This window comes from Phyllopteryx taeniolatus, chromosome 6, assembly GCF_024500385.1.
Source record: "Phyllopteryx taeniolatus isolate TA_2022b chromosome 6, UOR_Ptae_1.2, whole genome shotgun sequence".
Taxonomy (NCBI): Eukaryota; Metazoa; Chordata; class Actinopteri; order Syngnathiformes; family Syngnathidae; genus Phyllopteryx; species Phyllopteryx taeniolatus.
In genome coordinates, this window is record NC_084507.1 from 28,555,021 (window position 1) to 28,578,220 (window position 23,200).

General features: G+C 42.4%; 1 long non-coding RNA gene across 3 annotated transcripts in view; it reads left to right on the forward strand.

The window, feature by feature from the left end:
- Window positions 1-204: 204 nt before the first annotated feature.
- LOC133480077 (uncharacterized) overlaps window positions 205-23,200 on the forward strand; it is a 38,788-nt gene continuing 15,792 nt past the window's right edge. For 2 of the 3 annotated variants that reach the window (XR_009789170.1, XR_009789171.1), the window contains exons 1-10: window positions 205-4,316; window positions 4,441-4,522; window positions 8,367-8,502; window positions 8,683-8,798; window positions 12,991-13,164; window positions 13,745-13,847; window positions 14,383-14,513; window positions 16,852-16,991; window positions 20,734-20,852; window positions 21,354-21,493. This is a non-coding gene — a long non-coding RNA (uncharacterized LOC133480077). The remainder of the gene's footprint in view (window positions 4,317-4,440; window positions 4,523-8,366; window positions 8,503-8,682; window positions 8,799-12,990; window positions 13,165-13,744; window positions 13,848-14,382; window positions 14,514-16,851; window positions 16,992-20,733; window positions 20,853-21,353; window positions 21,494-23,200) is intronic. The other variant, XR_009789172.1, reaches the window with a different exon arrangement.

The window sequence follows — 23,200 nt, forward strand, 5'->3', positions numbered from 1 at the left end:
CCCCTGTGTTTCTTTTTGCTCCTGGATTGACTATTTATGGTCAGATAAAAGGACTGAAGAGTACGGCAGTAGAGAAGTGTTCAGTCGAGAAAGCAGATATTTAGCTTGGAGGCGATCTGAGAACTGTTTGGTGTTTGCCATGACAGATTAGCATTTGGATTGGTTTCATCACTATTTGATCGCTTGTGTTCTCTTCTTGTTCACAATTTGTATTCTAACTAGAACAGAATGTAAAACCTCATTGGAGTAATTCACTTAAGCCCACAATAAAGACTATTTTGTTGGAGAAGTAATGCACTGTGATACTGTAGGCTGCATATTCTGAGGGTTAGCGTTGTTTTTGATGAATAGATTCCATCCATCCATTTTCTATAGCGCTCGTCCTCATTAGGTGCACGGGTGAGCTGGAGCCGACTTTAGCCAAGAGATGGTGCACACCCTGGACTGGTTGCCAGCCCATCACAGTGATCAATAGATTATATGAATATATTATACCCAAATGCGAATAGTTTTCAAGTTATACAAAAATACAGGAGTATTTTGGGCAGCATAATTTTCTGTAAAAATAATGTATTTCTTATTCTCATTCTCAAAGTCATTTTCAGTCTACTTCAGCTAAAACCCAATGTAAAACCCTAAGTGGAGTAAATCACAGTGATGAGGGACTAAAATCTTTTCACTTTACCGTCAGTTGATTCCTTTTTTAAGTTTTTATTTTGGTGGCATTATTGCTACTGTTCGGATGTGATGCGATCAAATACAGTTGTGTAATAGAGAGTGTCACATTTAGAGAAATTTCTTCCTACATTCTGATGACTTCATGTTGCAGTATGACATCACAAGTATTTATTTCCTTATGTTTGCATAAGCATTTATCAGTGGACATTTTCAGCTTACACTCCTGCAAAATTAATGATGAATGGGCTTTTAGTTATTTATAAATGCTGCGTCTGAAAAGTATTCACAGGGCTTTACTTTTTCCGCATTTTGCTATTATAGCTTTATTCCAAAATGGAATAAATATTTTTTCCTTTAAAATTATTTCCTTCAAAAGAATGTCTTTTTGTTTTTGTTTTTTGCAAATGTATAAAGAATTCGGGGGGAAAAAACTTCATATATGAATTTCATAGCCTTTGCACAATACTTTGGTTTATGCACATTTGGCAGCAATAGCAGCCTTAACACTAACTAGAATGTCACAAATTTGGAAGTTTTGACCCTTCCACTTTGCAGCACCTCTCGAGCGCTATCAGATTGGATGGGGAGCATCCATGCACAACCATTTCCAGAGCTCTCAAGAGATGCTTAAAAAAATGATCTATTCATTTTGGAACATGGCAGTAAGACAACAAAATGTGGATAAAGTGCTGTGAAAACTTTCCATATGCTCCGTAACTAATAAGCACCTGACTTGTCTACATTGTGTGGTTCCTACAGTAAATCGGAGTCTTACTTTGAAACAGACATGGTGATGCAATGGATGGCAGCCAGGACAGAAATATCCTGTCACCTATGTCGCCACTGATGCAAAGCCGGTGGCAGAAATGACACATTATAAAGGCCTTTCAAAAGCTGTAAAGGTAAGAGAGGTGGTCAGCCAGACAGCTTGAATAGAGTCTGTCCAATAATTCAATTCGGAGTTCTCTGTGGGTCACAACCGGATTATTTAAACAAAACAAAAAAACACCTCCACAAGAATGAAATGTAAGTTCAGAAACGATTTTTCATTTCACTCTTTTTTTTTTTTTTTTTATCTGAGAATTGAAAAGGAGCAGACTCTGAGTGGGAGGTTATAACCTGAAGATTCAAATTTCCAATTTTCACTGACTTTATGTTGCATGTACAGTGGATGGATTGCAAGTTCTGAGTTGTTTCCAAAGCCCCCCTGCAGCATTCCGATTCTCAATTTTTGCCTTCCCCTCCCCTAGTCACACCTATTACACTGACAGTATGCTGTTATTCTCTTGTGCTTTTGTATCGAGTTGTGTTACACATGTAAGAACTCACTCCAGGTGTCTCTCTCACACCCCTCTGTACAACACAATGCACCACAAACTACAACCTGCATTCGTATATACAAAAAAAAGTGCGGTATATTATCAAATTTTTTTTCAACCTGATTGAATGCCCTCATTTTATTTTTTATGTTATTCCTAGTCTTTGATTTTTACGCCTGACAATTGAGACGGCTGGATTTCTCTTTAGTATTCGATATGTACATGAGCTTTGCTCTGATTGGATCACTGTTCTTCTTAATTTAAATATGAAAAACAGCTTTGCTCTGATTGGTCCTTTGCGATATCACGGCATCTTGTGGCTTGTGGTGGTCAATGGTTCATAGCGACGTCGCGTTTGGATCCTTTATGTGGTCTCCTAGTATCATTGTGAAGCAGAATTCGCCAAGCGTTGGATTGTTGGCCCACTAACAGGGAATGTGAGCTGAAAGGGGGTGTGGGTGCAAATAAAAAGAGAGGGGGATATTTTGAGGTTGGGCTCGTCTTCAGCTCCCATTCACTTAAAAATAACCGGAGCACGACGTTCAACGCTCGCATACATTTTGGCGACAATGACAGCATGATTTGCTTTTTGGATATTCTTCCGCATGCATCACAAAATAGTTGACAGGAATTTTGGCCCATTCTTCCTGACAGAACAGGTGTAACCAAGCCAGGTTTGTAGGCCGCCTTGCTCGCACATGCCTTTACAGGTCTGCCAATAAATGTTCAAAAGGATTGAGATCAGGGCTTTGCAACGGCCACAGCAAAAAATCCACTTTGTTATCCTTACGCCACTTTGTAACCAGTTTGGCATTATGTTATTGGGTCATTGTCACTTTGGAAAAGCCAGTTGCATCCAAGCTTTAACTTCTTGGGTGATGTCTTGAGCTGTTGCTTCAGTGTTTCCGAGATAATGTTATTTGCTCATCTATTTCGTACCAGGCCCTCCTGCAACAAACAACACCACAACATGCTGCTGCCACCCCTATATTTCAAAGTTGGGATGCTGTCTCATGCTTACAAGCTTCCCTCTTTTTGCTTCAAACATAACGATGCTCATTATGACCACACAGTTCAACTTTAGTGTCGTCAGACCACAGGACATATCTCCAAAAATGAAGGTTACTGTCCCTGTGTGCATTTGCAAACTTTAATCTGTCTTTTTCTGCACGGTTTCTTTTAGAGTAATGGCTTCTTCCTAGCAGATTGCCCTTTCAGCCCATGTCGGTACAGTACTTATTTCACTGTGGCGAATGGCACACACTTACCAGCTTCAGGCAGCATCTTCCCAAGGTTTTTTGCTTTTGTTCTTGGATTGATATACACATTTTGGACCAGATAACCCATCTCCTTCCTGAGCTGTATGCTAGCTGGGCATTCTCACAGTATGTATACTTGTATTTAATTGTTTGAACAGATTAACGTGGTACCTTCTTCCTGATATCTTGGCTGATTTTGTTTGACTTGCCCAGCGATGTTACACAAAGAAGTTGAACCTGTGTTTCAGGTATGCCTATTTCAGTACATCCACAGGTGTGTGTCTAATTAACTCAAATGTTGTTAATAAACCTGTCAAAAGCGTTCAAAGATATAACATCGCCATCTGGCTTTTCACAAATAGTTTAAAGGCATAGTAATCTTACTCTATGTAAATTTATGACTTTGAAGAAAGTAATGAAACATTTCCTGATAAAATCCTCTCATTATTCTGGCATTTAGCTAGTAGAAATAATTTTGGACCGCGAATACAGAAAATCCGCAGCTAATTGACCCCCAATATAATTGCACTGAAAAGTTTTCATTTATGTATTTTTAAACCCCCAAAATTCTTGAATCTGCGGTGCTCAACTGCCAATGAGCTTTTGGGGGGTTGTGTGCCGCCTTAAAAATAAACAAAACAAAAAACAAAAGCATATTTTAAAATTTGATTACAGTGTAAATCTGTTGGCTATGCATGAGGAAGAACGTAATTACATGACCATTGCATTGAGATTGCATATCAACAAGATAGTCTCAGGCATTATTGCCGTCCCGGGTTATTCACAGCACACAGCCCTCATCAATACTGTACAGTATTTCTATACATTTTATGCTTGCATTTTTGTGTTCCTCAAATATGATTAAAGTATGTTTTGAAAGGTGTTCATGAGTAAGTTTAAATGTGTTTAACGCCTGTGTGATGGGTAAAACAATTATTATTATTTTTTTTTATTATTTGTCTCTCTACATCGCAGCAGATATTCATTCACCTGCTGCGACTGGGTCTGGAGTCAGTAACCATAATCTGCATCCGAATGGAGTGTTGCATGGCAGATTGAGGTGCAGTGTTGTTTTAAATCCTGTTACAATATGCCACTAGAACACACACCAACCCCAAATCATATCTACACACGTTTAGTGTGTAGATATGATTTGTGTATCTATACTTCATTGTGTCTTTCAGATGGAGTGGAGCTGACAGGTGCACAGTCTTCCTCCATATCTGGCTCAAAGGATAAGCTTGTGAACATGCACGCTGAAGTAACGTATGTGTTCCTCCGCCTGCCAGACTCATTCTCCTCAGCAGCCTCTCCGATCCAAGTCTATCTTTGTCTCTTGTTTCTTTTCTTTTTCCGCCCAGCTCTTATTTTCACATTCGCTTATAGTGAGCACAATGAATTTGGGCGCACGCCGCACTGTTACTTGGCACTGTGCGATTGAATTAGCTTCTGTCAAAGGCACAAAATTACATTCCAGAGGGGAGACAAATCCGATCCTCTCCCGTTCGCCAGGTGCCTTTACATTAAACACGGCCAGAGATTGCTTTAATCCTGCTTGTCTCCTCTGTGTCGAAGATAATAACTTGGTGTCATATCCTGAGATAACATTGGTCCCGAGGATGTGCAACATTGTTCATGGCCATTGCAACCAAAGTCTTAAGCGATATTGATTCTGCTTCTTCTTCCTATTCACACGGTGCGTACACAGCAGTGGGTAATGTGTAATGGCTGCGCTTGGCAATGAGGTGCAATTTTAAACAGAAGGTATCAAGTGAAAAAGTGCACGAGGCCCAGAATAAGAATAATCCATTATGTGGCTTGAAGGCAGCAGCTTCCTGCCTTAGCCTTAAACATGTTTTGCTAGATTAAGGAAGAGTCCCTGCATGACCCTCTTATGCACATCTTCTTTCTTTAAAAAAAAAAAAAAAAAAAAAAAAAAGGCACTTGAACACACACCAACCCCAAATCATATCTACACACGTTTAGTGTCTGCTATGTACTATACAGAGTAAATGTAAGTTTACATTTCATCTCGCCATCCCTTTTTCATACCTCTTGTACTGTTCATTGTCACGGGACGTCTGCTAAATTTGAAACTTCTGCAGAGGACACAAGTTTTGGGAAGCTGACGAAGCTCATGTCAAGACCACAACAAAGAGAAAAGAGGGAAAGGCTTTAATGATCAAGAGGGATGAGGCAACACGTGGACACAAATGGTGACCAGAATCAATACTGCAATTAATTAATGGATTAATTTCGAGATGCTAGCCAAAATTCATGCTAGTTTTTGCATACTAACCCAAAAAAATGAATTTCTTAATCCAATACTGACTACTGGATGGATGACCAATGGAAGGATGGACAAACAAGTGGCTGGATGGATAGTAAAGTAGAAGGACAGATAGATGGATGGATTGATGACTGGATCGGAAAAGAGTGAATGGGTGGCTGGATGAATAAATGGAACACTGGAATTGATGGGTGGATGAAAGGATGGATGGCTGGATAGGTGATTTGACAGGCTGTACTGTGAGTGTGTCCGTTTGTAAACTGACAGTCAAAACAACACACCAACACATGACGTCAGTGGTTGTTGTCATCTAACTGACTGACTGGGAGCAATATCATCCGCAAAGAATGATGCAGCTTATGCCCAAAAATATTTCAATATGTTGTGGGTCAGGGTTCTCGAGTTGCCTTGTACACTGGGGCAGAGTAATGTTGGAAAACAAAAGGGTCTTCCCAAAACTCTTCCCTGTAAATGCAGTTTAAAATGTCTAATGTTTAAATTGAAGAAGAAACATTCAAATTCAAGGACAACTAAGGGGTCTAACTCAATACCTGATGGACTAAATATTGAATTAGAGTTGGGTCCCAAGACCTGTGTGCATACAAGGGGTCCTGGGTCTACAATGGTCCCGACATGCACGGTTTTGAGGTTACGAACATCGTGCGATGAAATAGTTTTATATTAATGGCCAGAAGTCTTATCATACAAATATTTATTGTAGTTATGACTTTAATACTGTGTTAATGAACTACGGGACGTTCTGACGTACGTGTAAATTCAGGTTACCGTAGGAACAGAACTTTGTCACATATCGAGAATGTGCATCTATATGTTAAATACCTTTATACAGTGCATTTCCATTGGAACAACATTATAGAATAGTCTTGATGAAATCGAGTCACTGACGATGTAGTGGTTCGCTCACCTGACAGACAGCGTTGGTTCAGCTCCCACTCAACGATGGTGGCAATGTGAGTCTGAATTGTCTGTCTATGTGCCCTGTGATTTACTGGCCTAAAGTAAAGGGTGTAGTCTGTAGTTCGCCCAAAATCAGATAGCATAGGCCACAGCGTCCCGTGACAATGAACAGTACAAGAGGTATGAAAAAGGGATGGCGAGATGAAATGTAAACTGAAGCAGGAAGCAGCTTACATTTACTCTGTATAGAACATATTTTCCCAATTTTATCCAGTATAAATAATTCAGTTATGAGACCAAGTGAGAGCAGTTACAATATAGTATATCATCAACGCTCAAGGTGCAGACATTAACACGATTTAAAACTGGAGGCCAAGATAACCACAGTTACTAATCAAACAAAATCAACCAAGCTAATTTGTTGTCAGCCCAATTTGCATTTGCAGTCCACTGATGCAGGATGGCACGGCTTTTGTTTGGAATTAATTTATTCAAGCAAACATTGTGGGACTCCAGGATCATATAATGCCATTTGTACCACAGAACACAAGTACAGTGAACTGGTTTTGTCAATGAAGAGGCCATTCTTTTTCTGGCAAAAACAGCATTTAAAGTTGTTGCAGTTGAATGCAAAACAATATGACTGTCAGGTCTGCTGTCTCCGCATCCAAAGCGCCGCCCATTTGCCATGTGCGTGCGTGCGCATGTGTGTGTGTAATTACATAATTGCATATTTGGACACAGGTGTGTTGGAGCCAGCCAGCCCTTGCACCTCGTCTAACAAATTAGACAAATTTTCTTAAGGTGGTCTTGGACTCCACTATGCCACCAGATTGACAACACTTATTGTCGTATTTGTTGCATTCACCCACTCTGAAAATTGTAGTGTGTAGTCCGACAACCTATCCTGCAAACGATCCCCTGCACCCCCGCCTCGGATCTTGTGCCCTGTCTGCTTGGAAATTGAACCCAGAACTCGCTGACCCTCCCAGACCAAGAGCCATTTCCTTCAGCCACAGCAAGTTTTTGAACACATTACCATAGATATCCTACTCACAATTGTAGCTCTAACAGTGACGTTGCTGCTTCTGTTAGTGTCTTCTACGCTGCTGATTGTTTGAAGTAACCCATTGTTTTACAGTCCACCTGTTTCTCCATGAGCTAAATCAAACTGACGATTAAAGTACAGCACAAATGTTGACACCTTTTGCACTATCCTCCCCCTTGTTGTCACTATCATGCGTGTTTTATCCATTCCCAGTAACTGTGGGCACTGTTCCCTCCCTGTCCAGATTGTTCCTTGCTTTCCTCCAAAAAATGGCTGGGTACTAAGTGCTAATTTTGCAGCTCTGGCAGGGCCGCAGGTGCATTTAGAATGCCAGCCCATCATAGCAAGAGTGCTGGCCATTTTCAGCCGCCTTGATTGTTAGCAATGTGCAATTTGTCTTGTTGGTCCACTCTGCAGTTTGTACTCTGAAACTGATTACAGCGATAACAAATGGCTGGCCTCCGTTAATTTATTTGACTGCATAGATTTTATTCAAGGAGGAGTGTAATCTATTTGTACTTCCTGTCGTCTTATAACTATTTGAACATTTGTTATTGTCCTTCATGGACTGGATCCATCTCACTGCTCCTTTAATTCTTTCAACAGATCTAGACTTCTTATTCACAGTCGTGTCTAATTTATTGGCACTGCCTCAGCAAATCGGGTTGCTTCCTATTCAATTGCAGCGAGTGCTCCCATAGTGGAGCATTCTCTTCTTTTATGTCCATCGATGGGCACTCCTCACATACTATCTCTCAGTACTCCTGCTGCTTCCTTTTCCCCCTAACCTTATTTCCACTTCAGGTCTCCTTTAACCTCGTTTAGCCTATATTTACATGTTGGTTTCCTTGCAGACGCCCCCCAGCCTCCACTCATTTTGGGTCTGGATAAAGGGGAGGTCAAAGCAGCCAGATTTCTAATGTTCGTTGGTTGGTGTGTTTGCGTGTGTCTCGTGGTGGAAACCCTGTAGCCGCTCTTCAGTGGACCAAGGTAAAGCATCACCACCATCTGTTAATAACTTTACGAACACATTGTCATGCTAGCAAAATTAGTCATTTCACTTCATCAACTTGCATTGTAAGTGCATCAAATTGTCAGTACCTTCTGTACCACACCATCTGGGACTACAGTCTCATGATCACACTGATGCTTGTCTTTTGTATGTATTAGAATGGGGAGACTGTCCAAGATGTGGGAAGATGACATAACTGACCAGCAGTACCCTCTACCAGAGGGTTACGCCTGCAGACAACCAGCCAGTGCTGCCTTGTGAAGGCCTCAACACGGTGAACCAATCACCATTGATTTAAGCATCCCTGAGTACTATAAGCACAATATAAATATGGTATTATTATTATTGACCATCAGCCGCACAATAACAGTTTTTATGTGGGTGCACAAGAATGATCATTGCAAAAGATTTGCCATGATTGGTTTGTGATGTTGGTATGGAGGCAAAAGATGGAGGACCCAAGTGCAGGGAGGCAAGGCAGGAGTGCAGGAGTCTATAAACGGTAATTAATCTAAAAAAAAAAAATCATGGAACGAAACACTAAATTAACCAAGTCCAAAAATCTAAATTCAAAGTAATAAAAACACTCACCACTATGAAACGGGACTAAGGAAACGTAACATCTGATGACAGCGAACCAACACCAACTGAAAAAAAGCACGTAACTAAATACAAGCAAACTGATGAGACAATGAGGAGCACCTGTTCAAGAGGGAGCTGATTGGTAGGCACATGGAACATGGCTTAACAAGAACAGGTGGAAACGAAAACCTAGCCAGCTAGACAAGACATTAGCATGGGCAAGGAACACCGAGGTAAAACATGACATGACATGAGACAAAAATCTAATCAAAACAAAGTCAACAAAAACACGGATCGTGACGAGAATAACCAAAAGATTTCAGTATGTCCGCCCCAAACCACCACCCCCCACCCCTACTTCATGGTTCATTGTTCATACCTCCCCATACAGTGGAAGGAACCGAACCCAACCGCGAAGAGCTAATTGCCACAAATAAGTGATGTTATCACTGACAGTGATCACAATTGCCTATATTTATGGTTTAAACCCTACATATACAACAGACTATGATCTCAAAACACTTGAATAGCAATTCAAATGTAAACGCAAAAACTTTTCAAACAATGCTGTGCCCTTAAAAATACAGCACATTATACAGCCTACAGCTAAACATGCTCATACACAAAGGACCGTACCAGCACGCAGTGACAACACAGACTGACAGTCGTAGGAATGTGTAGTGATGTTCCGCTGAGCTGTCGTGATGAAATCCACAGGTTTTGATGATGAATTTAGTCTTAGTTTTGCAAAACTCTCGCGGGCCAATGTAGACACGGGCGCCACCGTCTTATCTATCAATAACAATCCAACACGGCTGCTGCTAGATCTGAAATAATTTGGTGAGTGATTGTGTGTAGGCGTGTAGTTCTGCCTACCCACACAACAAGTGTGGTTGAACAGAAGATTGCGCGGACCATAGCGAGGAAAACCTATTTTGGCATGTCTACGGCTGATATAATCCATACATTATCTCCATTAAGGGAGCGCTACAAAGCAATAAATATGATATATACTATATATAGTATTTTGTTAATCAATCATAACTAATGTAGAATATCCCTGTAGACACAAAACGGCCTTTCTCCGCAGAGATTGGTGTGACCATTGTCTCAATAGAAGAGATGCTGTAAACCACAGTCTGCCATGAAAATAAAAAATATTTTTTTGCCACTTTACAATCCACGAAAAAGGATCATTTGCAAATGGAGAAGAAGCCAACTCAGCGTCTCGGCTGCCATCTGCTAGTGGTTTTAAAGCTTTCTGACGGCCAGGACACACCAGGTGAGGCTGGGGGAGGCCACCTCAGCCACACGCAGCATCAGCACTGGGGCAACCCAAGGTTGTAACCTCTCTCCGCTTCTCTTCTCTCTCTATACAAACAACTGAACCTCAACGCAACTGGCTGTCAAACTCCTGAAGTTTGCAGATGACACCACTGTCATCGGCCTCATCAAAGACGGTGACGAGTCTGCATATCGACAGGAAGTCGAGCGGCTGGAGCTGTGGTGCGGCCGACACAACCTGGAGCTGAACACGTTCAAGACTGTAGAGATGATCGTGGATTTAGGGAGGCATCCTTCGCCACAGCTGCCCCTCAAGCTGTCCAGCTGCCTTGTGTCAACCGTCGAGGCCTTCAAGTTCCTGGAAATTACAGTCTCTCAGGACCTGAAGTGGGTGATCAACATCAACTCAATCCTCAAAAAGGCCCAGCAGAAGATGTACTTCCTGCGGCTTCTGAGAAAGCCCGGCCTGCCACAGCAGCTGCTGAGGCAGTTCTACACAGCGGTCATCAAATCAGTCATGTGTTCTTCCATCACAGTCTGGTTTGGTGCTGCTACAAAAGAAGACAAACTCCGACTGCAACGGACAATCAAAACTGCTGAAAAGATTGTCGGTACCCCCCAACCAACCCTTGAGGACTTGCACGCTGCCAGAACTCAGACAAGAGCGTGCAAAATCCTCTCGGACCCTCCACATCCTGCTCCAGCTCCTTCCCTCAGATAGGCGCTACTGATCAATGCAAACAAAAACATTCCAATAGATTCTTCCCTCTTGCCATCAACTTCTTCAACAGCTAATCTACAATTCCATTGCAACATGCTGCCACTTTTTTTTGTTTGTTGTCACATTTCTGTGGGGCCAATTATATATTACTCGTGCACTCCCTGTAGTAGTCTCACTGCGCTGCACTACCTGCATATCTGTTGTTGACCAATACTGGCCACACATGCCAGAGTAGCATCTGCTCCATTTGCACACTGATTGAGGAGTATCTGCAAAATTTGCACAATCAACATTGTCCCAGATTATCGCACTACTCGTCACTTTAAACCGCATACACTCCTTGAAGTCCCGGCGCCCTTTGCACAATGGTCATTGCACCGGACTATTCCTATATTAGTCATTCAACCTGCTCTAAGTGCTAGGGGACTCTGCATTTTTTTGCACAATTGTCAAAAAAAAAGTTGTACTGGCATTACCAGATAACTATTAATTAATTGCTCAGTGACTGTTTTTTTTTTTGTCTTTATGTCCCAAAAGTGTTCTCTGTCAATTGACTGTCTGTTGTCGTACTAGAGCGGCCCCAACTACCGGAGACAAATGCCTTGTGTGTTTTCTTTGGACATACTTGGCAAAATAAAGATAAGTCTGATTCTGATTCTGATGTAGGAGCTGCTGTCGGCCACAGCTTACACCCAGACACGCACACGCAGACTCGCCGTCGTCACACGCCGCCCCACCAGGCCCCGCCTCTTGAAAGACACATGCATGTACACAGACACTACAATACAGTATGTACAGTATTTTTAAAAAACATTTTAATTTTCAATTTGTGGATTTTTTTTTTTTCGTGTTCAAACAAGTTTTCAATGTGTTTTAATAAGTTTGAGTGTGTTAAGTTTGAAAGCGTGTGGGAAGGGTAGAATTGTTTTAAAAAGAAAATTCAGATGCAGATTTTCACCTATCGTGACTTGGTCTGGAATGTTTCCTTCGCAATAAGCATGAGTTCACCGTCTTTAGAGTATTAACATTAATAGCTTAGAGTAGGGATACAATTAGTCTTAACTCCAAAACAAAGTCTTCTGCAGTCCCAGCACAAATTCTTTTATTAACATCATTATTGAAACTAATGATTATTACACATTTTTCACAATTGCCTCCAGATTAGTATCATTGCATACACTTTCATAGCTGCTATGCTAATTTAGCTGAATTGCTTCCGTGTACAGTCCCGGGGCAATAAAGCCTACACTTTGTGCGACTGCAACTCCTGGTTAATAGATAATGGTTTTCTCTCTGAATAGAAAATGTTTGTTTCAGCTATAATAGAACAAATACAGAATGAATATTCAATAGTCTTGGTGCACTGAGTCTAACACCTATTTCCACTACAGAGCCAGGCCCAGAGAGTCCAAGTCAAAGCCCCAAATCCGGTTTCAGTGATACACCTATTTTATGTAAATACTTTGATTTGAGATGTTTTGTTCAAGCTATGCAACGATGTCGGGGAATTTTCAAGTTTGCCTCAGGGCACAGACTGTCTTACTTGTGAACCACGTAATAAACTTTCTGCACTCTTTATGTGTGGCATGCAGAATTGCATCACATTTGGTATCACTTGGGGTAGACACAAAGATTTCCATACATGACCCAGGCTCCCCCAGTCTTCATATTCCTCTGGGGGCCTCATGCAGGTGCAGCACATTGCCTGCAGCCATTGCACACCATCTCCCACTGTGGTTGAAACGAAGCAGACTTTTTACAAACCATATCGAAAACCTCCTGAGAAAACTAGCTGCCACTCAGAGTTATTATTATGCTCACTGTGCCGCCGTTCTCATGATCTGTTTTTTATTCTCTTTCTTGACCCGTTGTGATGTAGGTAGTTGAACCCGCAAAGCTGACATGGCACGGTCATCGAAGGCCAAGAATTGAGTTTGAGGTGAACCTTCGGTACCCTCAGCCCAAGTCTCTGAATTTGGATGGATCGTATACTTCCTCCTAAAGATACTTCAGGCAATTCTACGCTTGCAACTTTGTGGGGGAAACGTTTTGGGTGAGTCAGTTTTCTATTCCAGCATGACTGTGCGCCAATGCACAAATCAAGGTCCATAAACACATGCTTGGGTGAGTTTGGTGTGGAAGAACTGGCACGGAACCGTGACCTCAAGCCAATCAAGTCAAGTCAACAAGTTTGGTATGAACAGCGACAGAGTCAGTGACCACTGCGAAGTTGGAAACTTTCCATTGGGATTTATTGAATTGAACAGGACTATATGGGAATTTACAGGAATTATGGTGCTAAATGAGTCAAACGAAAAGGACAATACTGAATCCACTGAGTCCTGAAATGATTTTTTTTTTTTAATTCCATTCAAAAATCACATTTTCTGTTGTTTATTGGAAGAACTTGACTAAAGCACTGTTAACAAATAAAGTGTTACAACTTTATTCCATGGTAAACTTCCAGAATACAGCTGCATATTTTCTCCCATTCATACTTACCAGCATGCAGGATTGCTTATAATACTGACATTCACGCTTGAGAATGGGCATATTTTCATTGTTTTTGTATGAGCACTAGGCATGACATGAAATGTAAAAGCGTTCGCTTTCAGTCAAACCAACTTTTTCAGAACCACCAGCCATAAGAAAAGGACCTCTTCTAAGACGCCCCAGCAAAATCGTTGTGACCATGAGCGTTGGACCTGCATTGACTCAGCAGCTGATTCCATAAAGGTAAGTCTCTCCTCACCTTGTCTTTTGCAAGTGTTAATAAGATCAAAGTGAATAAAAGCTGACACAGACGATGAGCATTATTAACCAGGCTCTTATTTGTCTGGCAGCCGCATCCTCGTTTGATCTTACACAAGGTACTCGGTGTTCTGTTGTCTGAGTGCTAATGCATCTGAAACAGTGTGAGGTTAATTAAGACTGACGCTTCTTCACAGTGTCTGGATTAGTCTTTCTTGACTGGGACTTTCTCTGTAATCGTCCAAATAAGAACCTTAATATCGAGATGTGCTGCACTGGCATGGCCACTTATGGAGACGCGCAAAATGATGCTCTGCACAACATACAAGTGGTCAAAGGAGGAGAACTTAATATTGTTGATAGGTGCAGAAGCTCATGCACAGCATTTGTGATTATACACTAGCTAATTTGGCATATGTATTCACCGAGACGTACAAGAATTTGTTTGTTTGTTGTCTCCTTTCTGAGAAAAAGGAAAAAGTGTTCCGACTGACCTGCCATGTATGATTTGGTCTTGCAGGGGGGAAATGGTGGCATGTCCAGCATGGCCCATTAGGCCTCCCAGGAGGAGGGCAGGCTAATGCTAACGTGTGAGTTGTTCAAAGGCATCCGCTTCTCCAAGACCTACAGCAACACACCCAAGTGTCTACTGTAAGACATCAATCATATTGGATAGTTGGATTCTGTATATGACACATTTTACCCTCACAGGCCACAAAATTGAATGTGATCAATTTAGTCTGATCCAAACCTGCAATAGAAGATGTAGCGACAAACTGTGTTAACTGACAGGGGTTTTCTGAAGTGATCCTGAGCCCACGTGAGAATCCATCCATCCATCCATTTTCTGAGCCGCTTCTCCTCACTAGGGTCGCGGGGCGTGCTGGAGCCTATCCCAGCTGTCATTGGGCAGGAGGCAGGGTACACCCTGAACTGGTTGCCAGCCAATCGCAGGGCACATAGAAACAAACAACCATTCGCACTCACAGTCATGCCTACGGGCAATTTAGAGTCTCCAATTAATGCATGTTTTTTGGGATGTGGGAGGAAACCGGAGTGCCCGGAGAAAACCCACACAGGCACGGGGAGAACATGCAAACTCCACACAGGCGGGGCCAGGGATTGAACCCGGGTCCTCAGAACTGTGAGGCCGACGCTCTAACCAGTCGCCCACCGTGCCACGTGAGAATTGGTTGTGGACATCACAAGAACATTAGACAAACCAGATGCACTTCTTTAAGTGTTTTAGCATGAGTGACTAAAAGTCCTTTACAAAATGATGTTGGTTTTTAATGCAGCACCGCCTGGGGGATCAAAGGTCATGGGCATTCAATGTTGGTTTTCGGCCTTGCTGCTTATGTGCAGAGATTTCTCCAGATTATGGAGCGTAGATGATGAAATCCCTAAATTTATTTATTTATTTATTTATTCATTTATTTATTTATTTATTTATTTATTGCACCAACAATATAACATTTGAGGAATATTCTGTATACTGTACAGAATGCACTGCTGTTGACTGAAAACAAAGCTAACGTGTAGTACACAGGTGTCAAACTGGTGGCCCGGGGGCCAGATCCAGCCCACCAGATCATTTTATGTGGCCCGCGAAAGCAAATAAAGTCTGTTGTATATGTAGGGTTTAAACCATTTCTCATTGTGTTCTGGTGTAATACCACTGAGATATTTGCAAGCATTTTTACCAATCCCCCTTTGAAAAGAAATGTAATAGTTGAAAAACATGTTTTTATAGGCTTCTGATTTCAAAACTGGTTATTCATCAATGTGTTGTGTATAATGTATGTAATTGGAATATATGTGGTAATCTTTCATTTATGTGGGTTCACAGTTTCAGGGGCCCCCCGAGGGAAGTCATAACTACGATGTGGCCCGTGACGAAAATGAGTTTGACACCCCTGGTGTCGTAGGAACATATGAACAAATACAATTCAGTACAATAAAATGGTTCCATCAGTGCAGACAAAACAAAATAAAAAATGGATCTTGCCGCAATGAAACTCAACAATGTATTATCTACAGTACATGTTTAGACTAAATTAGTGTTTGGGTGTTAATGTCATTTCACGTCTCTCAGTATAATTAAAATGGATTTTGACCACGTTTGGAGCTCTTTGATTTTCATCATCTTGACTTGGCAATATTTGCTTACTCTTCCTTGCTAAAGCGCTCCAAATGTGTCGCATTTCTGAATGCATCTCTTGTGCACTCGGGTCACCCCACATGTATAGCGAAAAATATAACCGTTAACCATGCAAATGTACAGGATTGATCGTGAACTTCCTTGTTGATGATCAGATGTTCTGGAGGGAATTTGTGTCCTTGTTTGGAAGGGATGGAGCGTCCCTAAGGATGGCTCAGTATCAGAATTTTTCTGTCCCTGGTTTGTTTTGCCTTGTGACCAATAGTTGAGGTTTACACACTTCTCAAACGATGCATAATGATGTAAACTGCTTTGCTGGTGGGCTTTTCTTTCAGTGTGTGTTTTTTGGCTTTGCCTGAAAGCCTTTGTTGTGATTTGTGCCTCTGCTATGCGCTGCAGCAGTGTGTCCTAATTGTGCATTTGCTTAGCCGCATGGCCGCGTTTGTGTTTGATGCCATTTCACAGGCAGCAGCCCGCCATAGCTTCAAAGCTCGGCACTGTGCATGAGCATGAAGGAATGTCACTGCGTGTTTGTGGCGAACAGCAGTCGGACAACAGCACCGTCACGAGTCATTTCAATGCCTGTCCGTCTACCTCCCACGTTCCTCACTCCTCCCGTCGTCCACGTGTGTGTGCGTGTGCGTGGTTAGATCTGGAATTATTAGTGGGTTGTTTTTCCACCGGTTGGCTGATACTACTTACAATCTCTGCAGCTTTAAAGCATGGAATACCTTTGTCTTGTCGCGATGTGGGCCCGCGTGCTCTGCCTATCCATGCCTCTGCTCATGTGCGATTGGTAGAGGTCCAACACTGATCTACGTTTGTCAGACCCACCGGAGTTCAGCCCGACCAGCGCACACAGGTCCAGGTGGTGGAGGATGACATGGCAACCATCCCACTGCTCATCACTGCCAACGCAGAGGAGGTCTCCTGCGTTTGGTTGCAGGGCAGGGAGAAGCAGGTCAAAGGTGAGGGCTCTATAAAACCGGGTTCTTGTTGAGCTGAGCTAGCAAGTAAGCACTCAGCACTGCCATTTAGGGTCTGAATAAAACATGGCAGGTTAGTCAGCATGGGACCCTGCCAAATGTGATTCTCATTATGGCTGTAATGTATGCAGTCTAAATGAGGATTGCTGTCTTCATGAATGCAAGAGTGACGGGTCTAAACCCGTTTTTGTCCTCCGGGGCCGTGTCACCCTGCTGTACTCACTCCTTTTCTCTGTTAGCTCCATCATCCTCGCCATAAAATAACAGTTTCCTGAATGCGGGAACCCACAACCTATCTTTTGAGTGCTGTGGTAATTAAAGTATCTCCCATAAAACCCATTTTTGTCTTGACGTGGGATTCCAGTCCGCCCAATCAATAATGCAAGATAAGATGTCACATAGCCAGCAACCAGTGGCCAAAGGGCATGTGTTTGATGAATGTGGAATGAATACTTAATTTAAAATAGTTTTTCAGTGTGCGTGTGTGTGTGTGTGTGTGTGTGTGTGTGTGTGTGTGTGTGTGTGTGTGTGTGTGTGTGTGTGTGTGTGTTTCCATGTTAAGGGGAAAAGAGGCATTTACACCTTTTCTGGTCCAGCGACTCTTCATTGGATATCAGAAATGTAATAGCAAAGGATACCGGAGTTTACGTGTCAACCAAACCTCCATCATGCTGAACATCCTCTGAAAGAACGTGCACTTTTTATACATTTATTTTTGAGTGGTTTAAGGGCACATCTCGTAACCAGTTAATTAATCAATCCAAAGTCAACCCCTTCCCACCTGAATCATATACAACCCCAATTCCAATGAAGTTGGGACGTTGTGTTAAAATTAAATAAAAACAGAATACAATGATTTGCGGCGGCACGGTGACCGACTGGTTAGAGCGTCAGCCTCACAGTTCTGAGGACCCGGGTTCAATCCCCGGCCCCGCCTGTGTGGAGTTTGCATGTTCTCCCCGTGCCTGCGTGGGTTTTCTCCGGGCACTCCGGTTTCCTCCCACATCCCAAAAACATGCCTGAATTGGAGACTCTAAATTGCCCGTAGGCATGACTGTGAGTGCAAATGGTTGTTTGTTCCTATGTGCCCTGCGATTGGCTGGCAACCAGTTCAGGGTGTACCCCGCCTCCTGCCCGATGACAGCTGGGATAGGCTCCAGCACGCCCGCGACCCTAGTGAGGAGAAGCGGCTCAGAAAATGGATGGATGGATGGACAATGATTTGCAAATCATGTTCAACCTATATTTAATTGAATACACTACAAAGACAAGATATTTAATGTTCAAACTGATCAACTTGATTGTTTTTAGCAAATAATCATTAACTTGGAATTTTATGGCTGCAACACGTTCCAAAAAAGCTGGGACAGATGGTAAAAAAAGACTGAGAAAGTTGAGGAATGCTCATCAAACACCTGTTTGGAACATCCCACAGGTGAACAGGTGGGTGCCATGATTGGGTATAAAAGGAGCTTCCCTGGATTGCTCAGTCATTCACAACCAAAGATGGGGCGAGGTTCACCTCCTTGTGAACAAGTGCGTGAGAAAATAGTCCAACAGTTTAAGGAAAATGTTCCTCAACGTACAATTGCAAGGAATTTAGGTATTTCATCATCTACGGTCCATAATATGATCAAAAGGTTCAAAGAATCTGGAGAAATCACTGCATTTAAGCAGCAAGGCCAAAAACCAACATTGAATGCCCCTGACCTTCGATCCCTCAGGCGGCACTGTATCAAAAACCGACATCAATATGTAAAGGATATCACCGCATGGGGTCAGGAACACTTCGGAAAAACAATGTCATTAAATACAGTTTGCCCCTACATCCATAAGTGCAACTTGCAAAGAGCAAAAGAACCATCCGGACTGTTATGGACGCAAAGTTCAAATGCCAGCATCTGTGATGGTATGGGGCTGTGTTAGTGCCAATGGCATGGGTAACTTACACATCTGTGAAGGCACCATTAATGCTGAAAGGTACATACAGGTTTTGGAGAAACATATGCTGCCATCCAAGCAACGTCTTTTTCATGGACGCCCCTGCTTACTTCAGCAAGACAATGCCAAAGCACATTCTGCACGTGTTACAACAACCTGGCTTCGTAGTAAAAGAGTGCGGGTACGAGACTGCCCTGCCTGCAGTCCAGACCTGTCTCCCTTTGAAAATGTGTGACACATTATGAAGCGTAAAATACGACAATGGAGACCCGGGACTGTTGAACAGCTGAAGCTTTACATCAAGCAAGAATGGGAAAGAATTCCACCTACAAAGCTACAATAATCAGTGTCTTCAGTTCCCAAACGTTTATTGAATGTTGTTAAAAGAAAAGGTGACGTAACACAGTAGTAAACATGACCCTGTCCCATCTTTTTTGGAACGTGTTGCAGCCATAATATTCTAAGTTAATGATTATTTGCTAAAAACAATAAAGTTCATCAGTTTGAACATTAAATATATTGTCTTTGTAGTGTATTGAATTAAATATAGGTCGAACATGATTTGCAAATCATTGTATTCTGTTTTTATTTATGTTTCACACAACGTCCCAACTTTATTGGAATTGGGGTCGTAAGACATTCTAGACAGGTGTATGCTTTCAACCCTTTTCAGACCCTTTTCTGGTCCAGCATTGACTCTTCCCCAGTGTACAACACACGCATGGACAAAAACACCCATGCACAAAAACTCCCAAATTTGTAGCAACCAGAGCATGTGCTCAGTAGGCTCCATTATTCACCCAGTACTATATTACATTTCATTATAGAGAAATTGAAAGGATTTGATATTTTGTTTCTGCACTGCGCTTTTGAAGGCAAGTAATGTCATGTAATTTAAGAGGGTGACTCTTCATTGCAGACCCACCCAAACAACTTTGACTTTCTGCCACAACCAAGCAAACATTCCCTCATTAGAGCTGCGTATGAGGCTGCACTTCTCAATGCAGCCCCAGGTCTCACCTCGGGCTTCAGGCCCTTTGCCCCGGTAGTTATGATTAAATAATGCAAGTGTTGAAAATGTAGGCCTGCCTAATTCACCAAAGCCCATGGTACAAGCCTAATGGATTCTGCCATCCTTATCTGATGGGCTTGACAGTTGTAGATATTCATTATGTATGGAAAATTGTAGTAGCTTTTATGGATGGCGATGTAGCCCACTTAACAATGTCGGTCTTTGTTAGCAGACCAACGCGGGAAGATCTAACCATCCCAGAGGTTTGTGTCTCTTAAGCTTTTTCTTCAAGTGTGAACATAGGTTGAGAAAAGTAGGCGCTAATGGCCTTATTGTTTCAAGTTCATGGCACCCCCGGGAAGTATAAAGTGCTTCTGAAGCAGAGGCAAATATAAGACAAGAGTTGAGTACCGTGCAGGATTCGAGAAGTGAGAATTATTTAGATAGATAGATGGATGAAAGCGGGGAATGGGCCACAGTTTGAATGTGAATGTACTGTCAGTGCAGAGCCTCATGCGTCACAGGACCAATTTTCAGTTGAGCTGGAAAAGCACCTGCGGTGCCCCAACATATAAAGAAGGTTAATGGCTCGATAACGAAAGCACTGAGGCCAATTAGGGCAGGGTTATGAACACATTCAGACAGAAATGCGTGCAAGAATAATTATAGCAATGCAGCATACCTGTTTAATGTTTTGGCAAATGACGCGACCCAAGTTGGCATGTTAACCTTTGATTGCGCTTTTGCCGTGCCCCCCTTTCTCAACCTCAGATGCTCCCAGTGTTAAAGCGAAATGAGGCCTTTTGTTATCAACTGCTGGGGAAACGGATGACCTGAAATCCGTGATGGATGCCAACCCCATCGCGACCGACTTCACGTGGAAATGGCCGGTGAGGCTCCACACGTTTATACCCCACCTGTAATTAATGTTCTTATTTGCCTTTCTTTCTATTATCTGATCTATTCTCTGTATTTATCACTGACCTTTCTCAGCGCACAGATGCAACATATTTCACTGGCGCTAACTATCCCTCTATGCCACCTCTCGCAGCGCCGTACTGAGCCCAAATCCAGAAAAATGGCTTTCATTACTGCCGCGTGAATAAAGGCCACATTTGTCAATGTGGCGAGGGCTCTGTATCTACTGATTGTCTTCTCCAGTCAAACCTGCCCCTTGGCAGTTTTCAGTTTCCTGTTTCCTACCTGTAAAGCCCCCTCCTTTTTTTTTAATCTGTGGCTTTCCAGCCTGTGATGTTATCCTTCTTTGTCCACTTATCTTGTTGATGCCTCTCCTATCCCTCAAGTCCTTAGTCGTTAGGAGGAGAGATGTTTTATATCTTGAGAGAAATATGCTGTCTTCCACTTATTCCCGCTCACTCTGTCATTCACAGGGAGAAGAGGAGGTGCAGATGGGAGAGGAGACCCAGGAAGACGAATCAGACCTTCTCACCATCTGTAATGTGACTTGGGCTCATGCTGGAATTCACCAGTGCACAGTCTGTAATGTCATTGGACCCTCTGGCAGCGTCGTGTGAGTGCAGATCATGTAACAGTGACTAAGTTCAATATCGGCAGTCATGCCTCAGCCCCCTTTGGAAAGTCTTTTCCAGGACTCTGGAGATAAGAGTCCATCTGTTTGTTATTAGGAGAAACTGTTTTTTTGTCCCAATCAATTAAAATCTTGAGCAGTTCTTTATCCTAACCAGGAGACTGGAAGGTGCCTGGTTGTCCAACCATTCCACATGTGCTTTGAGGACTTGGAAATTGCATTTTAAATATTTAATCTATTCTGGACCTGAAGTGCTCCTTGTGGTTCCACTAGTTCAGTCCAACCTTTTAAACCCTTAAGGGCTATTATATTTTTCACTCAATGTTGACAACCTGGAATTAAGTGCTAGTTTGTGTGAGTAACAAGCCACTTTTGGTTTCTTTGACGCGCAGACAAGTCTGAGAATGTAAAACATTTCATCAGTGCAAATCTTGGAGACTTTTTAGCTTGCTACTGCAATGAGGCATGAGACTGCTAAAGCATAGTTGGCAAGATGTTGCAACTCTAAACATTGTACTTTACTCCTGCTCCTACTTCTACAACAGCTAACTTGATTAGCGGTCGCTAAATTGCCTGTTCACTCTAAAAGATTGTGCGCCGTGTTGATGGGCATGTTGCACATGATTTACTCAGATCCTTTATGAAGATCCCAAGTAGCAGACGCTAAATTGCATGTTCACTCACTCAGGTTGCACACTTTTGGATGTAAAAGTAGTGGAGATCGTCGTATTTAAAAGAGCCTTTTGCACCTAACCGTAGATATGCTGATGGTTTTCACCATGGAACGTTTGGGAGTGCTCCACAAGCACAGAATGAAGTTTGAAATGAAAACAAACATATTACTGAGTTACATAAAAGGAATGTCTGGATATTCAAAGACTACTTCCCCCGTGATGCGAATGGATGGATAGCTGAGCAGTTCTCTTGTGTGTGTTGTGTATCTTTTCTAACTAACTGGGATAGCTTCTGTCCTGTGCAATCAGAGCACAGTGAAGGAAGGTTGCCAGTCAAGGGGACGAAAACCGTCATGCTACGCTGCAGAAAGCAAAGTCTGGACAGTCTTTGAACTCACCGCACTGCTCTGTCATTGGTTAAATCATTGGTTAAATCCATGTCATATGTTTTTTTTTTGGGACGTCGTGTTGCCAGCCAGAGAGAGCCAGACTATTAACTGGCATTGCCTTACGTTAGCCCTGGTCACTTTTTGGCCATTTTTAAGTGGATTTTGGTAGATGTTTAGTCAAATGGTTTGCTGTGTGGCTGTAGGCAGTTCCGCTTGTTCCGGACAAGATGAGCGGATGCACCGTTTCCCGAAAGACACAGAAACATGACACCTAAGGGATGTACACCCTTTATTCATCAAATATTAATTAAACAAAATCTACCATTATTACTTTAAACAGATGAATAATGAATCACATCAATGTCCAGACTTTGGTTTTCTACGGCTTTGCAGCACTGCTGAGTTTGCATGTCAGGCAGATGGTATCGTGTTAAATTCTCCAAGGGGAAACAGAAATAGTGTTTAAATGGACTTTACAAAACCCAGGTCAGGAAAGAAACATTTTTGTTTCATGATTATCGTGTCTTTATTTCAATATTTGTGCTAATCCAATTCTTTAGAAAACCTCAGCATCGCTACGTTAAGCTACTGCCTTATTGTTTTGCATGCCCTTGCTATTTCACCCC